The sequence below is a fragment of the Mustela lutreola genome, chromosome 7 (assembly GCF_030435805.1).
Source record: "Mustela lutreola isolate mMusLut2 chromosome 7, mMusLut2.pri, whole genome shotgun sequence".
In the NCBI taxonomy this organism is placed as follows: Eukaryota; Metazoa; Chordata; class Mammalia; order Carnivora; family Mustelidae; genus Mustela; species Mustela lutreola.
Window position 1 is genome coordinate 128,244,062 of NC_081296.1, and position 22,682 is coordinate 128,266,743.

Consider the following 22,682-nt stretch of genomic DNA (forward strand, 5'->3'; position numbering starts at 1 on the left):
TGATGAAAATGTTTTTCATGTGTTTGTTAGCTGTTTGTATGTCTTATTTGGAGAAGTGTCTGTTCATGTCTTCTGCCCATTTTTTGATGTGATTATCTGTTTTGTGAGTGTTGAGTTTGAGGAGTTCTTTATAGATCTTGGATATCAGCCCTTTGTCTGTACTGTCATTTACAAATATGTCTTCCCATTCTCTGGGTTGTCTCTTTGTTTTGTTGACTGTTTCCTTTGCTGTGCAGAAGCTTTTGATCTTCTTGAAGACCCAAATGTTAATTTTTGCATTTGTTTTCTTTGCCTTTGGGGCCACATCTTGAAAGAAGTTGCTGTGGCCGAAGACAAAGAGGTTACTCCCTATGTTCTTCTCTAGGATTTGGATAGATTCCTGCCTCACATTGAGGTCTTTTATCCATTTTGAGTTTATTTTTGTGTATGATTTAAGAAAATGGTCGAGTCTCATTATTCTATACATAGCTGTCCAATTTCCCCAGCACCATTTATTGAAGAGGCTGTCTTTTTTCCACTGTATATTTTTTCCTGCATCCATTCCTGATTAAAACCCTTCAAAGGATAAGGATAGAGGGAATATTCCTCAACTTCATAAAATCCATCTATGAAAAACTCACAACATATATCATCCTCCATGGGAAAAAGCTGACAGCCTTCCCTCTGAAATCAGGAACATGACAAGGATGTCCACTCTCGCCACTGTTTTTCAACATAGTACTAGAATTTCTAGCAACAGCAATCAGACAACAAAAAGAAATAAAAGGTATTCAAATTGGCAAAGAAAGAAATATGCAGAGGGAAGAAACAGCGGGTAGGAATACATGAATTATTACCATGACTTTTTTCGTGAATCAAAATAATCCAAAAATAAAAAGAGGTTTGATTATGAAGTTAAATATTATTTTAGTTATGTTGGTTGCAGAGTAGTTATTACATTTTGCATTTATATAACAGGAAGTAACAGGTTCCTTTTACTTTTGTGTAGATTTTCTTAATCATATATTACCAAAGATTTAATGAGCTTCAGTTTTTCCAGTGATAATTAGGCAGACCATATGCTGGTTCTATTTGTTCTTTTAGTTAAACTGCCTTCAGTGGAAGGGAATACCAGCATAATTCAAAGGCATGGCCACAATAGGGCAGAGGACATTACCCACTGTCTTATCTTGCTGAGAGAGTAGGTTTTCCTCTCTACCCCTTTCCTCCACCATTTTATTATATCTGTAAAGAGGAAATGTTGGCAACATAGGGTTTATGATAATTTGATTTTCAAATATTCAAAAGTTAACCTTAATTTTTCTAATTGACTATGAGATTTTCTTTCCTTTCTTTTTCTTTTTTTCTTTCTTTCTTTTTTTTGGGGGGGGGGTAAGCTGCGACATTTTCTTAATTCCTATGAATATTCTTGTAAAAGAATTAAAAAATTAGGCAACTTGAAATTTGAATTACATCTGTCTTTCCCATAGGAAAATGGTTCATGAAGACATGAACCTGGTCATCATTGTAGCCCCAGCATGTACTCAAAATGTCAAAGGCTATCTGTGGGTATTTACTGAACTTGAAATAAAACCAATTAAAACAAAGCAAGAAAGATCCTAAAAACCCAAACACTTTGCCCTTTTCAAAACTGAAGGATATATATATATATATATGTATGTGTGTGTGTGTGTGTGCGTGTGTGTGTATAAAATGAAAGGAATTTCAAAAACAGTTAAGATAAATTTAGTGGCATGCATATCAAGAGGGTATAAAAAATATCCAAATGTAACGTATCTTGAAGACTGTGATTTAAATTTATTATGTCACAAAGGAATCAGAAACCGAGAGAGGAAAGGGACTTGAGAAAATACACAAATATGTGTGCCAGAGCAGAGATTACAAATCTGCATTCTTTTTGTATTCAACATGTCATCAAATACATGCAGTCCTTTGAGCTTCACATAAATTTTGCTTTATTCACAGCTATTGAGATGGGAGTCACATATTCTATGTGCTTTGCCTGGGGATACTAGGTGAGAAGTTTATATTTTTCTTATATGCCTCTGACTTTGAGCTCTGCGTATATTAAAATAATTCCACTTACAGATCACCTCACCATCTTATATGACTGCCCCGTTCAAAGCCAGTTGGGCCAGCTATGAAAATTATTCTTTGTTTGACTTTCCCAACTTCTTTACTCCACCCACTCTCTTCTCTTATCCTTAATGCCTACTTATTTATTATGAAGAAGAATCATGTATCTATTTTTCTTTTACAAGTGAAGCCTGCTACACCCACTGTTCTCCATCTCCAAATATTTAGGTAGGTATTTTCTAAAATAGAAATCATCCATTTTTATTTTTTTTCTAAAAAGTAACTGTTATTTTTGAGCTTGTAATAGAATAGATTTTCACCTAGATTTCATTTCTTCAAATTGTTGCCAAAAATAGTTATCCTATAGAGTTCACATAATTTTAAAAAGAAAATTTTCTGCTTTTATCAAGATAAGAAGCAATCTAAAAAAGAAAATTACAAAAATGAAAACCTCTACTGTGACTGTTGAAAAAGTCTGTCTCCTCTTCGGTGATCTAATAGATTTGGCAATCTCACTGAATCTAACTTTATCCTTAAGGATGACACTTGTAGCCCTTTATCATGTTCCACATTGTTTCTGTATATGTACAATGGAATTTATGCTTTATTTTTGAAAATATAACTCATATGGTTATAAAATTCAAATGATATACAAAAATATTGGTAAATATGGAAGCCCATGACAGTTCTCCACCCAGGGTGACCATATCGCATGACTCCAAGTGGCATATCACATAAAAAACAATAGCAGTGGGATCACTTAGAAAACAACTTCAGCCTCAAATTGCGTGTGACTTCACACCTGACTCCACTTCCTAGAGGAAATTGCTATTTTTAAATCAACTTTAAAAAGACATAATCTATGCACAACAAACTAAGACCACTGAAAATGTACAAATTAATAATTTTGAGAAATGCCTATAAACATGAAATCTTCATCCCATTCAAGACACAGAGGATTTTCTTTTCTCCAGAATTTTTGGTCTGTTGCTTTTCAGACAGTCCTTCCCATAACCATGAGGCTCAGTTAAACCATTAACTAGCTTTCTGTCGCTTATGCTTTTGCTCTATCCAGAAATGCATATAAATGATCTCAAGATATGGGTATCTTTTGAGGCTAGCATTGTTCACTCACCATACATTTTTAAGAAAGTACTTATTCATATTATTGAGTGCATCAGTAGTTTGATCCTTGAGGTAACCGATGAGTATTCCATTGTATGCATATTTTAATGTTTCTTTATCCATCCACCTGCTTATAGACCTTTTATTGTTTCCTTTTGGGGCTGTTAAGAATAAAGTTTCTATAAACATTCAAGTAGAAGCCTCTGTGTACACATATTCATTTCCCTTTGGTAAATAATTAGGAGTGAAATTGAGGAAAGATAAACTACCATATAACATTTCCACCAGAAACATATGAGGATTCCGTGTTGCTATCCCTAATACTACCTTTAAAAAATATATATTCATGCCCTTGTAATGAGTTACTAATTGGTAACTAATTTGACTTCAATTTGTATTTTCCTGATGACTACAGGTGTAAGCATCTTTATATGTGTTTGGGGGCCATTTATATATCTTCTTTTGTTAAGTGTCTATTTAAACCTTTTGCCCATTTTTACTAGATTACTTTTCATTTTATCACTGAGTTATATATATTGATTTATAATTCTGGAAAAGTTCTTTATCAGATGTATGTGTTATATTTTTTTCCTCATTCTTTGGGTAGCCTTTTGTTCTCTAATATTATAATTCCAAGTCTAACTTTTATTTTAAGTCCATTTTATTGATACTCTTGTCTTTATTTGTGTTTTATCTAAGTATACACAAACCTTCTTAAGATTACAAAGATTTTTTTCTCCTATGTTCTGTCCTAAAACGTTTATAGTTTTAAATCTTACATTTAGATCTATAGTAAATCTTGATAGCAGGTAGAACACATCCTCCAATTTGGTTCTCCTTTTTAAAAATCATTTTGACTGTTTTACACCTTTTGCACTATTATATATTCTTAAAATCAACCTATTAATGTTTACAAATGAACAAAAAATATCACGATTTTAACTGGGATTACATTTAATATATCATTCAATTTAGGAAAAATTTTCATCCTAACAATACAGAGTTCTCTATCCCAAGAACACAGTAAGTCTTGAAGTTCATTTATGTATTTAATGTCCATCAGTAGAGCTTATCATTTTCAGTGTACAGTTCTTGTGCATATATATTTTAATTTTTCCCTAAGTATTTCATATTTTGATATCATTTTATTTGGAATTATACTTTCATACTTTTTTATTTCTTTTACAATTGTTTGTTATTATACCTAAAGATACTTATTTTTGAATAGTAACTGTATGCCTTTCAATCTTACTAAACTTACTGTCTAATAGTTTTTGTTTAAAGATTTCTTAGGCTACTTAAGAGGATCACTTATGCTATCTTTGAATAAAGGTTTTACTTCTTTCTCTAAATCTAAATGACTTCTCCTTTTTTTTTCTTACGACAATTACCAGTACCACCAGCACAATTTTGAATAAAAAAGAAGAGACAGGATCCTTGCCTTGTTCTCAGTCGTGGTGGGGGTGGGCAGAAGGAGAATCTTTAGTCTTTTATTGATAAATATATTACTTGTATATAAGCTTTTTATGAAGTTGAGGAATTTCTTATCTATTTTAGTTTACTAAAAATTTTTATCATAAATGAACACTGTTAAATGCTTTTCTTCACTTACTGACATGCTCCTTTTTTTTTCCTGTGTTAGTCTATTAAATTTTTAACATGCACTAACTGATTTTCAAATATAGAGCAAACTAGAATTCCTGAAGTAAATCCCAATTGGTCATAATGTGTAATTCCTTCCATGTAGTGTTGGATATCTTTTGCTAAAAATTTGATAAGGATTTATATATCTACGTTTATGAGAAATTTTGGCATGTAGTATGCTTTTCTTGTCTTAATACAGTCTTGGTATGAGAACACTGATCTCATAAAATAGGTTGGGAAATATTCCCTTATTCTAAGTGATTTTTTTGTAAGTTTGCTATTATTTCTCCCTTAAATATTTAATGAATTTCTCCTTGAAAATATTTGAGTCTAAATTAAGCTGATAGACAGAATAATGGCCTCTCAAAGATGTCTACATCTTAAGTTCTTAAACATGTGACTATGTTACTTTACAAAGGAGAATTAAGATAACAATTACTAACCAGCTGACTTTAAAGTGGCAAGATTATCCTTATTATCTGTTTAGACCAAATGAAATAATCAGAGTCCTAAACATAGAAGAGGAAGATAGAAAAAACATACTCAGAATGAAGCAATTGGAAAAAAAAAAAATTCAACTGCTCATTGCTGACTTAGAGGACAGATGAAAGGGCATGAACTGAAGAATTCATGTGTCCTTTGAAAGAAGGAAAATGTTTCTTCCCTAGAGATTCTTGAAGAATGACACCTCTACTGACACCTTAGTTTCAGTTCGGTGAATCTCATTTTGGATTTCTGACTTCCAAAAATATAAGATAATGCATTTATGTTGTTTTAAGTTGCCAAGTTTGTTGTGATTTGTTATACCAGCAATGGAAAACTAATATAAAAGTTCTTGGTATTTTCTATTTCTTCTCATGTGAGTTTTGGTTAAGTGTGTCTTTCCAGCAATTATTCATTCTGTCTGTGTTGTCAAATTCATCATGCAAATCTATTTATAGTATTACTAATTAATTTTAATGACTATGGGTATGTAGTGGTATATCTTCTTCATTCTGAATGTTGGTATTTGGTGTTCTTCCCCTTTCTTGAACAGTCTAGTTAGAATTTCACACATATATTTTTAAATATTTCAAAAAATCACCTTTATTTTTATTGTATTTTTCTATTGCATGCTTTTCTTCCTGTTCCATTTACTTCAGCTCCTTATTGGTTACTTTCTTCCTTTCACCTGAGTTTAATTTGTTCTTCTTTATTCTCACTTCCAAAATGAAAACTTGGATTTTCAATTTTATAGAATTAATTGTCTGAATGTAAGAATTTGAAATCATACATTTTCTTCTAAAGCTCCATTTTAGCTGCATCAGACTAGTTTTGATGTATTGTGCTTTCATTATCATTCAGTTAAAAATTGTTTGCTAATTGCCTTCATGTTGTTTAGAAATGAGTTAACTAATTTCCACATATTTGGTTCTTTTCAATGTATTTTGTGGTTTCTGATATAATTTTATTGTGATCAGAAAACATACTCTAAAATTTTGAGCTTTTGAAATGAAATTTATTAAGACTTGTTTTATAGCCCATCACATGGTCTCTCTTACTGAATTTCTATATGGGCTTGAAAGAAATGTTCTTTTTTACAGTTATTGAGTGTGATTTTCTATAAATGCAAATTAAGTTAAGGGAGTTTGTGGTGTCATTTATATCTTTTATATCCTTACTGATTATTTTTCTAGTTAATCTTTTCATTTTTAAATGATGGTAATTAGTCTCCAACTATAATTGTGAGTCTTTATACATTTTTATTCAGTTTTGACAATTTGGACTTCATTATTTTTGAGGGATTTTCATTAGGCTCATATATAATTATAGTAGTTATACTTCCAGAATATATTGATCCTTTTACTGTTATTAAGTGTTCACTTTTTTTTGCCTGCAGTCCTTCTTGTCTTAACATGAACAGGGCCAGAAAGATCGAGAAGAAATCACAGACAGGGATTTGTTCAAAACGGATATATGCAGTATATCTGAATAAGAATTTAGAACAACAATCATAAAATAACTAGCCAGGCTTGAAAGAAGCATAGAGGACCCCAAGCAACCTTTGCTACAGAGATAGAAGGCTTAAAAAAATTAGCCAGGCCAAAAAAAAAAAAAAAAAAACAAAAAAACAAAAAAAAAAACACTCTGAGATGCAAAACTGACTGGATATTATCACAATGAGGACAGAACAATCAAAGGATTGGATAGGTGATATATAAGATAAAATTATTGAAAATAATGAAGCTGAAAAGAAAGGGGAAAGAAAACTACTAGATTATGAATATAGACTTAGGGAACTCAGCGATTCCACAAAATGTAATAATGTCTGTATTATGTGTGTGTCAGAAGAAGAGCAGAGAAAAGGGGCAGAAGGTTTATTTGAAAAAATATATAGCTGAGAACTTCCATAATCTGGAGAAATAAACAGGCATTCAAGTCCAAGAGGTACAGAGCACTCCCCTCAAAATCAACAAAAACAGGTCAACACTAAGACATATATATCATAGTGAAACTTGCAAAATGCAAAGATAAGGAGATAATTCTGAAAGTAAGTAAGGACAAAATTCTTAACCTACAAGGATAGACACATAAAGTTAGTAGCAGTCTTGTTCACAGAAACTTAATTGGCCAGAAGAGAGTGATATGATATATTCAATATGATAAATGGGAAAAATATGCAGCCATGAAAACTATATCCCTCAAGGTTCTTGGATTGATAAATAGATGAGATAGAGGTATATATAGAAGGAGGGATCAAGCATTTCCAAGACAAGCAAAAACTAAAAGGGTTCATGAACACTAAAACCAGCTCCACAAGAACTATTGAAGGGGAACCTTTGAGCAGGAAAGAGAGACCAAAAGCAAAAAAAAAAAAAAAAGAAAAGAAAAGAAAAGAAAAACTAGAAAGGAACAGAGATAATCTACAGGAACGGTGACTTTATAAAGAATACAATGGCACTACATTCATCTCTATAGATAATGACTCTGAAAATAAATGGACTAAATGTTCCAATCAAAAGTCATGGGATATCAAAATAGATTAAACAAAAACAGAAACAAAAACAAAACAAAAAAAAACACGAGACCCATAGATATGCTGCTTACAAGAGACTCATTTTAGATCCAAAGACACCTCCAGATTGAAAGTCAGGGGGTGGAGAGCCAAATATCATGCTAATGTACATCAAAAGAAAGCCAGAGTAGCCATGCTTATATACAATAAACATGATTTTAAAACAAAGACTATAATAAGACATGAAGAAGGGTACTATATTTTAATAAAGTGCTCTATCCAACAAGAAGTTCTGAGAATTGTAAATATTTATGTCATCATCTTGGGAGCCCCAAAATATATAAGTCAATTAATACCAAACAGAAGAAACTCATTGATGATAATATACTATAATAGTATGGGATTTTAATACCTCGCTTACAGCAATGAACAGATTATCTAAGCAGAAGATCAACAAGGGACAATGGACTTGAATGACACACTGGACCAGATATATTTAACAGATATATTCAGAGCATTTCATCCTAAAGCATCAGAATACACATTTTTTTTTTTTTGAGTGCACATAGAACATTCTCTGGAATAGATCAGATATATGTCACAAATCAGGCCTCAACATGTAGGAAAAGATTGAGATTATACCATGCATATTTTCAGACCACAACATTAATGAAACTTGAAGCCAACCGAAAAAAAAAAAAAAAAAAAGGAAAGGCAACAAATACATGGAGGTTAAAGAACATCCAGTTAAGGAATGATTGACTTAATCAGGAAATTAAAGAAGAAATTAAAAAATTACATAGAAGCAAATGAAAATCAACACATGACAGTTCACAACCTTTGAGATGCAGCAAAGGTGTTCATAAGAAGGAAGTATTTAGCAATACAGGTCTTCTTCAAGAAGCAAGAAAATTCTCAAATATGCAACTTAATCTTACACCTAAGCAAACTGAAAAAGGAACAGCAAACAAAGCCTAGAACCAGCAGAAAGGAAATAAATAAGATTAGAGTAGAAATAAATTATATAGAAATAAAGAAAAAAGAGAATAGATCAATGGAACTAGGAACTAGTTCTTTGAAAGAATTAACAAAATTGATAAACCCCTAACCAGACTTATCAAAAAGAAAAGAGAAAGGACCCAAATAAGTAAAATCATGGAAAAAAGAGGCGAGATCACAACTATCACCACAAATACAAACAATTATAAGAGAATATTATGAGCAGTTATATGCCAGTAAATTGGGCAATCTGGAAGAAATGGATAAATTCCTAGGAAAATAAAAATTATGAAAACTGCAATAGGAAGTAACAGAAAATCTGAACAGACCAATAAATAGCAAAGGAATTGAATTAATAATCGAAAGTCTCTCAACAAACAAGAGTCCAGGGCCAGATGAGTTCTCAGGGGAATTCTATCTAACATTCATTTTTATTTTTTTTCCTATCAAACATTTAAAGAAGAATTCATGCCTATTCTTCTGAAGCTGTTCCAACATAATAGAAATGGAAAGAAAGCCTCTAAATTCATTCCATTAGGCCAGGGTTACCTTGATTCCAAAACCAAAGAAAGGCCCCACTAAAAAGGAAAATTACAAACCAATATCCCTGATGAACATGGATCCAAAAATTCTCAACAAGATACCAATTGAATCCAAAAGCACATTAAAAGGATTATTCATTATGATCAAGTGGGCTGTAGAAGTGGTTCAATCCATGAATAAATCAACCTGATGCACCACATTAGTAAAAGAAAAGATAAGAAACATATGATCCTCTCAATAGATGCAGAAAAAGCATTTGACAAAATATAACATCCTTCTTGACAAAAAACTTCAACAAAGTAGGGACAGAAGGAACATATGAAAGACCCACAGCTAATATCATCTTGATTGGAGAAAAACTGAGAGCTTTTCCCCTAAAGTCACAAATACGACAGGAATGTCCACTCCCACCACTGTCATTCAACATAGTACTGAAAGTTCTAGTCTCAGAAATCAGAGAACAAAAAGAAATAAAAGACAGGGCACCTGGTGGTTCAGTCAGTTAAGAGCCCAACTCTTGATTTTGGCTCAGGTCATGATCTTGTGGTTGTGAGATTGAGCCTTACATTGGGCTCTACACTGGGTGTGGAGCTTGCTTAAGAGTCTCTCTCTCCCTCTCTCTGCCCCTCCCCCTGAATCACTCTCTCTTTCTAAGAAAGAAAGAAAGAAAGAAAGAAAGAAGAGATATTAAAAGTATACAAATAAATAAGGAAGAAGTCAAATTTTCACTCTTTGCTGACGCCATGATACTCTATGCAGAAAACCAGAACAACTCCACCAGTAATTGCTAGAATGGATCCACAAGTAAAGTTGCAGGATATAAAATCAATGTACAGGAATCTGATTTCTATATAACAATAATGAAGCAGCAGAAAAAGAAATCAAGGAGTCAATCCCATTTATAATTACATCAAAAGCCATAAGATACCCAGGAATAAATCTAACCAAAGAAGTAAAAGATCTGTACTCAGAACAACAGAACACTTTTAAAAGAAATTGAGGAATACACAAAGAAATGGAAAAGCATTCCTTGCTCATGGGTTGGAGGAACAAATATTGTTAAAATGTCTATACTATCCAAAGCTATCTATACATTCAATGTAATCCTTATCAAAGTAACACCAGCACTTTCCACAGAGCTAGAGCAGACCATCCTAAAATTTGTATGGACCCAGAAAAGACCCTGAATAGCCAAAGTAATGTTGAAAAAGAAAACAAAAGCTGGAGACACCTGGACTCAAGTTATATTACAAAACTGTAATCATCAAGACAAAATGGTACTAAAATCTTTAAAAAAAAAAAAAAAAAAAAAAGGGACGCCTGGGTGGCTCAGTTGGTTGGACGACTGCCTTCGGCTCAGGTCATGATCCTGGAGTCCCGGGATCGAGTCCCGCATCGGGCTCCCAGCTCCATGGGGAGTCTGCTTCGCTCTCTGACCTTCTCCTCGTTCATGCTCTCTCTCACTGTCTCTCTCTCAAATAAATAAATAAAATCTTTAAAAAAAAAAAAAAAGACAAAATGGTACTGGCACAAAAACAGACATATAGATTAATGGAACAGAATAGAGAACCCAGAAATGGATGCACAACATATGGTCAACTAATCTTTGATGAAGCAGGAAAAATATCTAATGGAAAAAAGTATCTTCAACAAATTATGTTGGGAAAACTGGACAGTGACATGCAGAAGAATGAAACTAGATCACTTTTTGCACCATACACAAAAATAAATTCAAAATGGATGAAAGACCTTAATGTGTTAGAGGAAACCATCAAAATCCTAGAGAAGAACACAGGCGACAACCTCTTTGATCTAGACCGCAGGAACTTCTTACCAGACACATCTCAGGAAGCAAGAGAAACAAAAGCAAAAACGAACTATTGGGACTTAATCAAGATAAAAATCTTCTGTAAAGCAAAGGAAAGAGTCAACAAAACTAAAAGGCAACTTATGGAATGGGACAAGATATTTGAAAATGACATATCAGGTAAAGGGCTAATACCCTATATTAAGAACTTATCAAACTTGGGGCACCTGGGTGGCTCAGGGGGTTAAAGCCTCTGCCTTCGGCTCAGGTCATGATCCCAGTGTCCTGGGATTGAGCCCCACATTGGGCTCTCTGCTCAGCAGGGAGCCTGCTTCCTCCTCCCTCTCTCTCTGCCTGCCTCTCTACCTACTTGTGGTCTCTGTCTGTCAAATAAATAAATAAAATCTTAAAAAAAAAAAAAAAAAAGAAAAGAAAAGGAAGAACTTATCAAACTCAATACCCAAAACCAAATAATCCAGTTAAGAAATGGACAGAAGACATGACAGGCATTTCTCCAAAGAAGTCATACAAATGGAATAATAGACACCTGAAAAAATAGTAAACACCACTCATCATCAAGGAAATACAAATCAAGACCACAGTGAGATACTACCTCACATCTGTCAGAATGGCTAAAATTAACAACTCAGGAAATAACATGTTGGCAGGGATATGCAGAAAGGGGAACCCTCTTACACTGTAGGTGGGAATGAAATTTGATGCAGTCAATCTGGAAAACAGTATTGAGGTTCCTCAAGAATTTAAAAATAGAACTACCCAGCAATTGCACTAAATATTTATCCTAAGGATACAAAAATATTAACTCAAAGGGGCACATGCACCCAATGTTTATAGCAGCATTATTAACAATAGCCAAATTATGGAAAGAGTCCAAATGTCTATTGACTGATGAATGGATAAAGATGATGAGGAGTAAGGACATATAGGTAGATATAGATAGATATAGATACAGATATATGTAAAATATACATAAATATATATAAAATACATAGATATGGATATTCTATGGAATATTATTCAGCCATCAGAAAGAATAAAATCTTGCCATTTGCAATGACGTTTATAGAATTAGAGGGTCCTATGTCAAGTGAAATAAAACCAGTCAGAGAAAGACAAATACCCTATGATTCACTCATATGCGAAATTTAAGAAAAAAAAAGATGAAAAATAAGGGAAGGAAAGAGAAAATAAAATAAGAGAAAAACAGAGGGGGAGATAAACCATAAGAACCTCTTAACTGTAGAGAACAAACTGAGGGTGGCTGGAGGAGAGGTAAGTGACAGGACAAGCTCAACAGGTAAAGGACATTAAGGAAGGCACTTGTTATGATAAGCACTGGGTGTATTATGAAAATGACCAATGACCAATCATTAAGTTATACTCTTGAAACCAATACTATAATACATGTTAATTTAACTTTAATTTAAATATAATCTTGAAAGAGAAAAAGCAAAACAAAACAAAACATTGTTGTCCTACTTTCTTAAGCATACTGTTGTTTGCATTCTATCTTTTTCCGTTCTTTTATTTCTAGTCCTTTTTTAAGCTATGTATCTAATATGTATCTCTTATAGATAGGATGATGTTTTACTCCTCCCTCTTTTTTTTTTTAATTCCATTTGGCAATTTAAAAAAATGGCAAAATTCCTGAATAATGAGGCACATGTTTTATTTAGGTCTTCTAACTTGCCTTTGGTATTTAATTTTTCTTATCTTATTTTTCATTTGTTTTACATTCCTAGCTTCTTTGGATCATTATTTTTTTTATATTTCATATTAATTACTCTGTTAGATTTCTAGTAAATACTCATAAATTTTAGTGGTTATTCTGGAAATTATAATATACATCCTTAACTTACCCTAATTTAAGTGTCTTAAACTAGGCAAGGACTATGAATTTGTATTTGTGTGTGCACCTAATTTATTTTTGTGAATTTCTTGAAGTCTAAAATAAAGTTGATGTTAAAGATAAAGAGTAAAAATTGTGAAAATAAATCCAAACTAAATCCATTTATGTGTAATATATAACAAACAACCAAGAAAACAATGATAAATACAAAATTTAGAGACATAATACATGGCATTGTTATTTTAGTAACTGGGAAATGTGTTCAAAACACAAATATTAGAATTGATATAAAGTATTGTATGCATATCCAGTTCTACTAGCCAGAAGCCATATATTTGACAGAGAAACACTGTCCATAACCAATGTAAGGAGCCACAAAGATAAAAATCAATATTCTAATAAGATAGTTACACCCTATAATTAAATAGGATTTTAAAGTAATGCACAGCTCATGGTTTTGAATAAATATTTGATCATTTTGAATAAAACATCAACATTGATATATATTTCTTTTTTTAGATTAAAAAGAGGAAAACAATCTCATATGTTTTAATTAAAACCACCTGATTCTTTCTACATTCTTTAGTCTAAGAGTATGACCATGAAAATAGTTAACTTATTTTCATTCTTATATTGCTTACAAGTTTATTATTTACCTATACAAATATAATTACTCATTTACAACTTTAGAAAATTTTACTTTAAATGACTAAATTTTTTAATTTTATTCTGACATTAAGGAAGTATAAATATACCATTTGAACTTGCAACAATTCAGAATATATATACTTGTACTAATCCTAAGTAAAAATCTAGACCCAAATTCAATTTAAAAGATGTGGCTTACTAAAAAATAATGATAAACTAAAGAGGGAGCAAAAAACAGTATTTTATGTTCTTAAAATTATTACACAGTTATGGATAGTAAGAAGAAAGATTTAATGAGCAAATAAATGTGAAAGCATCTTCTAAAAAGTGAAGAATTTAAAGTGTTATGTTTCATTGTCATTCCAAGCAAAATAAATGGGCTATTCCTTTTCTATATGTATGCTTTAGTTTAGTTTTTATATGTGTCTTGTGGGATAGTCAAGCACCCTCACTTTATTGTTGAAGAAACTGAGAAATACATAATCATACAATTAATAGTTTGTAGAGCTACATTCAGTTTCAGGTGTTTGACTCTAAAGTTCATTGCTTTTATACTGAGTCATGAAGATTCAACAAATACATAAATTCTCTTGCTTTTGACTTTAACCTCACCCACTAAATTGAAAAACTCTCTTTTGGAATCTAAAGTCCGCAACAATCTCATTAACTAACTCTGCAAGATAGAAAAGCTCCAGGATAGTTCTCCTGCTGATCAGAAACACTTCAACCAAAATAAAAAGCAGCAAAAACCAGAGGCGAGAAGGCAAAAAGGGGTAAGGATAGACAAAAGCCAAAAGAAAAAGAGCAATACCTGGGGAGTGTTTTGAAGGTCAAGCTCAACGCTGGTGGGAACTTGGGGTTGCACAGGAATTATATAACTGATGCTGCCCAGACTTCCCTGGTGCCAAGTTAAAAATAAAAATAAGATAAAAAAGGACAGGCCTGGCAGTTGAGAGTTAGCCCTGATTTTAATTGGTGCATTTGAGGTATGTTGACACCGCACTCAGTAGAAGTGTATGTCTACTGGGGTGGGATGGTGTCGTAGAAAAGGAAGAGAATTCAATAGCTAGATTTTTAAAGTCTATTTTATTTTTCTTTGCACAGAGTGGAGGAAGCCATTAAGGTCACTGATCAAGGCCTTTGGGTAGTCTGTAATTTAATTAAGATCAAATTACACATTTTAATTACCTGGCACCCAAGAAACCAATGTGTGAATGCTTGTCTGGTATTCAATACACAATTTAAGGGATTCTCTTCTTGGATTCAGCGTGTCTCCCATTAAAAGCAGACATTTGAAGTCTTCATGTTAATCAAATTTTGCCATTCTTATTTGATGGTTTAAAAAACTAAGAGTGCAAGTCTACAAAATAATTTTTATACTACACAGAGTGTTAGGCAGTTAAAATCTCATTTTTATAAAATAAATTGGAGCTTTAATTTTTTTAGGAAAGAGAAAGAGGTGGGGTTAACATATATAGACTTGTCAAACAGTTGGCAAGAAACTTGAGAGATGTATTCTTTCATTTAAATGACACAACATGCCATCAGTAAAGACAAAAAAAACTGAGTATCAAAGTGAATAAGCAAATTAAGAGTTATGAGCTGAGATTCATACGCCAAAGGCTTATGTTTCAAGCCCATACTTCTTGAAGGTATTTCCCTTTCTTGTCTACCTCTACCCACAAAAGGATAATTAGTGATCATGAATGAGAATTTCATCTTTCCTTGATAACATAAAATCCCATTAATGTCCACCAATAACTGAATCAGATTATATTGGGGTGAAATATGAAAAGAAGACAAAGAAATCTTAAAAAGTAAAGCATTGTCAGGGCATCTGGGTGTCTTAGCCAGTGGAGCATCTGACTTCACCTCAGGTCATGACCCCAAGGTCCTAGGATCTGCCCCCAGTCAGGCTCCCTGATCAGCAGGGACTTTGCTTGTCCCTGTCCCTCTCTCTCTCCCCTCGCTCTGCTGGTGCTCTCTCTGTATATATCTCTCTCAAATAATAAAATCTTTAAAAAAAATTTAAAAAGTCTTATCTTCTCAATAGCAATTGCGCAACCAAATGCATCCACTTATTTGGCGTTTAATCAAGCCTTCTTTGAAAAGAGAAAAGATAACTTTATTGGGGTCAAATGATTATTTAAAATAAAACATTCAGAAAATGCAGATCACAAAATCCTTAATTTCTAAGAGTGGTTCGTATCATAAACCCAGAGGCTCTTCCATGGTTATTTCAAGTTTTATTCTTCATTTCAACACTAACATAGAAGCTCCTGTTCTACTCTGAGTTTACAGTTTTTGTTTGTTTTTGTTACATTTTCAAAAGATGAATTGTTGAACAGCCCCACAAATCAATGGGGATTAGCAGTTGAGGTTGTCAAAACTGGCTCGGCCTGAAAAAAAAGAAAACCAGATCCTCATATAATACTATATTCAGTGGTGAAATCCTGATAGATCTGACAGATTAAAGGTTCACAAGTGAAGGGTCAAACGATAAATTTAAAAGAAGACAATGTAGTATAACACCTTTCCGATATGAGTGGGGAAGGGCTTTCTAAGTAAAACATACAAAACATTGAACTATAGGGAATTCAATTACAGTTCAAAATAAAGGATTTTTTTCAAACAAAGGACACCATGGATAGAGGTAAGAACTATAAGAGCTAATACCTATAGAGGGCTTACTGTGTGCCAAGAACCTTTTCTATCATTATGCCTGTTTTGCTGATGGATACAGCACAATAACAACTAAAGAGATAAAGTAATTCTTCCAAGGTCATATGGATAGTTAAATAAAAAATCCATGTTATTTACCACTCTTGCATACAGTCTCTTCTTGGCCAATGGGAGAAATATTTACAATATCAAAACCATTAAGAACTGGCTATATGGAATATACAAAGAAGTCCTGCAAATTATCAACAGAATAACGCAATGAGAAAAGGACTAATATTTCAAGGATAAAAGCAATTTTATACTTATATTAATTAATATAACTATGTATTTATATTTATTATATATAATTTATTAAATTTTATCTTTTAAAAAGATTTTACTTATTCATTAGAGAGAGAGAGTGAGCAGATACAGGGAGAGTTGCAGGCAGAACAGACAGAGCGGGCAGAGTGAGAAACAGACTCCCCAGTGAGTAGGGAGCCCAATTCAGAACTCGATCCCAGGACCCAGGGATCACGACCTGAACCGAAGGCAGACGCTTAACCAAATGAGTCACCCAGGCATCCCAATATATATTAATTTATATTAAAGCCATTTACAATACTAAAACCATCAAGACAGTAGTGAATTCTAAATCACATTAGTAAACAGAAAAGTATAAATTCAAATAAGAAGGTATCACTTTCTGGAGCTGGCAGATTGCAGAAAACTGAGTGAGTAAAGTTGATGGGTTTATTGGAATACAAAAACACTCCTGCCTCCTGCATTTCTGGTGGCTGCAGCCATTCTAGATAAGTATGGAACAGCAACAATAGGTCAATTTAAATATTTGTTTATACCTGGGCATATATCCCAGAGAAATGCTCACGTATGTTCTTTGGGGGATGTGTGCATGCATGTTAACCACTGTTTTATTGTGGGGGGATGGAATGTTGGGAGCAATGTCATGTCTATTATCAGGGATGCATATTAGTTAATTGTAGTAGATGCATACTATAGAAGATAATGAAACAAAGAACCACATAGTCCTCATAAAGTGACATGGATAGATCTAAAGAAGGAAATGCTACAGAGAAATAAAATAAGGAAGAGATGCAATCTCTAATATAATTCCATATGTGTAAATTAAAATCATATGCAGCCTCAAACAATAGACACTTTATAAAAGGATATACCAACTAAATAACACATATAAAATGCTTTTGAAAAGTAAATACTGAATGACAGTAGGAAATAACACAGTTAAAGGAAAATAAAACATTCAATCAGTCAGGAGATGGGCCTTGCACACACCAGCGATGATAATTTTCCATGAAATGAGAGTATAATTATGTCAAACAATTGCATCTGAGGTCCAAATAGAAAAGAAAAAAAAAAAAAAAAGCAATGAGGGTTTTTTTGCTGTTTTGTTATATTTAATATTAAATTAATATATATTTTTTTAATTTTAAAGATACTATTCATTTATTTGACAGAGAGAGACACAGCAAGAGAGGGAACACAAGCAGGGGAGTGAGAGAGGGGAAGCAGGCTATCCACGGAGCAGGGAGCCTGACACCGGGCTGGATCCCAGGACCCTGGGATCATGACCTGAGCCAAAGGCAGATGCTTAATGACTGAGCCATCCAGGCGCCCCATGAATAATGTTTATTAATCATCTATTTAATTTTCAGTTACTGAACTGGGTAGTTTACATATATTTTGTTCTATATTCTTTCTCTGAAAAATATTTGTAATGTATATATGAACTGCCACTTACAGAGAATATAAACTTAGATCTAAAATACAATGTGGCCAGATAAGAACTGGCAAAACTCAGCGGGTAATCTCATGTTCCTCATCTAGATCAATAGATTTTACTCATTTTACTCTACTTACCTAATATTATACTTATATTCGGGGTTATAGTAATACAAAGAAAAACAAGGTTGCATTGCTACAGGGCTTCCTAGAACACTTAATTCTTCCATATAGATAGTTGTTATCATATTTTTAAGGAAAAACAGCACTATGCACATATAAACCCCATTTAGCCAGTGTTAGAATGGGTGGAAACACAAACACACACACACACACACCACACTAGATGAAATATTGTTCTCAGGAAATACAAAGGCATCTGGTCAGTTATACTCACAACAGTCTCAGCTCAGTTAATAATTATCCAATGTAATAATCCAATGTAATAATCAAACTAATCCAACTTCTTTTAACGTGAAGCTCTTTTGGGGTGTCTCAGTGCCTCAGTCAGTTAAGCTGTGGACTCCTGGTTTCTGCTCAGGTAACGATCTCAGGATCAGGGGATCTATGGTGGTGTTTGGCTTTGTGTTCAGTGTGGCAGCTGTTGTTTCTCTCTCCCTCTGCTTCTTCTTCTCTCTCTCTGAAATAAATAAACAAACAAACAAACAAATAAATAAATAAATAAAATCTTTTAAAAATAATAAATAAATTGAGGCTCTTTCCTGCCCCCACTGTGGCTGTGCTTTGGGCTGTCTACCTACTTAAGGCAGTGTGGTTCTGCTTGGGCTAGAACTCTGTGACTGGCTTCTTCATTCTTTCTCCTGTCTGTGTGTGTGTGTTTTAATAAATCTATCTATTTAAGATTTTATTTATTCATTTGAGAGGGAGAAAGATAGTGAGAAAGCATGAGCAGGTGGGAGAGTTATAAGACTCCCCGCTGAGCAGGGAGCCTGATATGGGACTGGATTCCAGGACCCCAGGACCATGACCCAAGCAGAAGGTAGATGCTTAACTGACTGAGCCATCCCAATGTCCCCTTTCTCCTGTTTTGCATTCCCACCCAACCTCTTTGGTTTAGGAGAGGAGTGTAGGCGGGACAACTAAAGGGAGCCTGAAATACTTGTAATAATCCAGGTGAAACATGACAGTAGTGGTTACCACCCTGGACAAGATATCACAAGTGTCTCTTGAACAAGTTATTATATTAGTCTTTTCCTTCCACCCCTTTTCTTATTATTCTGTTCTCAGCGTAGAACCAGGGCGATCTAACAGTTTGGATCATGTTACTCATCTGTTCAAAATCCTCCAATAGTCAATGTAAAAATCAAATCTTTGCATATCCCTACATAATTTGGATATAGCCACCTCTCTCATCTCACCTCCTACAGACCCAGACTCGACTTCTTCACTTTTTGTAAGCTTTACAACCAGGAATGGTCTTCCTTAAATACATAATTCCAGGTATAATCCAAACAGGATCTCAGGCAGATTATCATTGAATCATTCAGTTCCTCCCAAACCGAAGTCCACTCTTTATTACCACAGCCAGCCTTCAGCCAGCCTCTCACTCTTTAAATTTCTTTCTCCATTGTCTCCATCCTCCAAAGGACACATATTAAACTTTTGAATGGATCTATTTGAAAATCCTCTCTTATGCTTAAAATGAATGGGACACAATACCAACTCATCCCTTATGGTAGGGTGGGAAATAATTCAAGTAGCACAATATTCTCATTAATATTTTCTCTAATGATAAAAGGGTTGAGTAATTAAAGATTTCTTAAATATGCCTTAAGGATTTTTTAAAAATGACACAGGGAATACAGGCTTGCAAATGATAGTTTATACATTGATATTCAATCTGAGTATTTATGCATTCAACTAATATTTATAAAGCATCCACTATGATCCTAGTCCTATCCTGGGAGCTGATGATTTGCTGAGGAAAAACACTCTGAGGAAGCTCACATTTTAGTTGGAGGTAGACAGAAAATAAGCAAGTCAACCAATAAATGAAGAAAAGAAGCCTTTTGTTTACTTATTTTTAAAAAGATTTTATTTATTTATTTGACAGAGAGATAGAAAGAGCACAAGTAGGTAGAGCAGCAGGCAGAGGGAGAGGGAGAAGCAGTCTCCTCATCAACCAGGGAGCCTGATACAGGGCTCCATCCCAGGACCCTGGGATCATGACCTGAGATAAAGGCAGACACTCAACTGACTGAGCCACCCATACACCTAGAAAAGAAGCCTTTTAGGTAGTGACCGTAACTTTGAAGAAAATCAAGTGAGGTGAGTTGCTAAAGAATGCCAGGGCATGCTTATAATTGAATGTTCTTGGACTTTGTCCCTGAGAATTAGCTATTTAAGCTGAAAACAGAATTCAGGACATTTTACCTCTTTTTAAAATTAGGACATGCTCATATTTTATTTAGTAGTGTTATATTTAAATTATTACTTTATCAAATATGCATATATACCTATGCATACATATTCATGTATTTACATATATATAGACATATAATGTACACATATGTATTTAAATAATTTATCTTTAAAAGGTACATGGTATGAATTATATATACTATATATTTATATTTACATAGATTACATAAAATTTTATAAATAAAATATTCCCAAAATATGTTTTCTACTATGTATATATTTCTAGGATTTATTGTGTTAAATTGACCTTTCTTTCCTACCACTATCAATAGATGAGCTTTTTAATGAAACAACACTTCTACAGACTAATGATATGAAACACTTCTTACAGGTATATATTATATTTTAATTATTCCTTTTTATTTCTCTATGTTGTAAAATAAATAAGTAAATTACTGGCTCCAAATTATCTGTGCCATATTTATAGTACTACAGATTTAAAAGCCTTTTGGGACACAGATACATACTTAAGGATCCACAGGAATCTAGTTTTCAGTGTAAATCAATTTAGTGGGTAAATGGATGTCCTGATCCTAAGGTTCTTTTTATAAGTCATTTCCAATGCATTTTTACTAGTAAGATTTTTTTTCTCAGCTTTTATTTTCTTTTTTGTAACCTTATTCTCCAACCTCTTCATCACCAGACTGGTGAACTTCCATGTTAGGAATTATTTTATCACTGTATTGAACTTCTCAGGAATACATTTTCACTTCCATTTTTCTTTTTTCCCTAAGTAAGAAGCACCATTTAAAGATGCCATAATTTTGTATTCTAGTTCTCACAAATGATTTAAGAGTTGGAATTTACTTTTTGTCCTTCAGTAAATTTTAGAAAGAAAAAGAATATAATGTACAAACATCATTCATCCACATAATAAATTATGAATTCACACATCCTTGAAAAATGTTTGTTTCCCAACAAAAACAAATGTGTGCATTCACACTTATCAAAGAGAGTAACACATAACCATATCTCTTATGAAAGGATCTTTATGTACTTTACAGAATTTATGAAGAGAGCTCCTTTTAAACACCAGTGAATGATACCATCTGGGGTTGAAATTACAACAGGTATTTAGTGTTGTGTCACAGAGAAAAGGGTCATATGAATTACAACTCAGAAGTGTCATGTATTAAGTGTTAGAATGACTGTAGAAACTTTTTAACCAAATAATTCATATTCATTCTAAAATCATACGTTATGCAAGAAAAAAATATACATAATATCACTACACAAAGATAACTATTTTTATTGTATGTTATCTACATAAAATGTTTATTATGCTTGGTACATTATAATCATTCACTAAAAGTCAGCTATTATTAATAATAACATGAATGATACTTCAAGTAATATGTTTCTTACCTAAGATAACAATTCCTGCCCCTATTTTATGAAAAATAAGTCAGTCATCCTCAATTTTGCTGATGTCTAGCATTCCCTTTAATATTTTAATGTATTATCAATTATAATTTCCTAATATTTTGTTAAGCTCTTGCATATAGTGCTCATCAGGGATATAAGCCTGTAGTTTTCTCTTTCTCTCTCTCTTTCTTTTGGTAGTGTCTTTGTCTGGTTTAGGTTTCAGGGTAATGGTGATTTCATAGAATGAATTTGGAAATTTTCCTACTTCTTATAATTTTGTAATATTTTAGGACAACAGGCATTAGTTCTTTAAAGGTTTGGTAGAATTCAGCTAAAAATTCATCTGCTCCTGGACTTTTCATTGTTGGGAGATTTTTAAATTACCATTTTAATTTTGTTACCAGTAATTGGCCTATTTGATTTTCTGTTTCTTCCTGATTCAGTTTTGGAAGATTGTATGTTTCTAGGAATTCATCTGTTTTTTCTAGTTTGTCCAATTTGTTGGCAAATAATTTTTCATAGTATTCTCTTATAAACCTTTATATTTCTGTGGTATTGGCTGTTTCTCAGGCAAGGAAAAGAAAAACAAAAACAAACTATTAGAATTACACAAAAAAATAAAGTTTTTTCACTTAAGAAAATCATCAATAAAATTTAAAGGTTGGGAGAAGATATTTGTGAATGATATTATCCAATAAGGAGTTAATATCCAAAATATAAAAATAATTTAGGCAATTCAATGCCAA

General features: G+C 32.9%; 1 long non-coding RNA gene across 2 annotated transcripts in view; it reads right to left on the bottom strand.

Annotated features, from left to right (window-relative positions):
• Positions 1-14,595, bottom strand: part of LOC131836794 (uncharacterized) — a 141,726-nt gene extending 127,131 nt beyond the window's left edge. Inside the window, exon 1 of one of the 2 annotated variants that reach the window (XR_009355784.1) lies at positions 14,519-14,595. This is a non-coding gene — a long non-coding RNA (uncharacterized LOC131836794). The remainder of the gene's footprint in view (positions 1-14,518) is intronic. The other variant, XR_009355783.1, reaches the window with a different exon arrangement.
• Between the last annotated feature and the right edge of the window lie 8,087 nt (positions 14,596-22,682).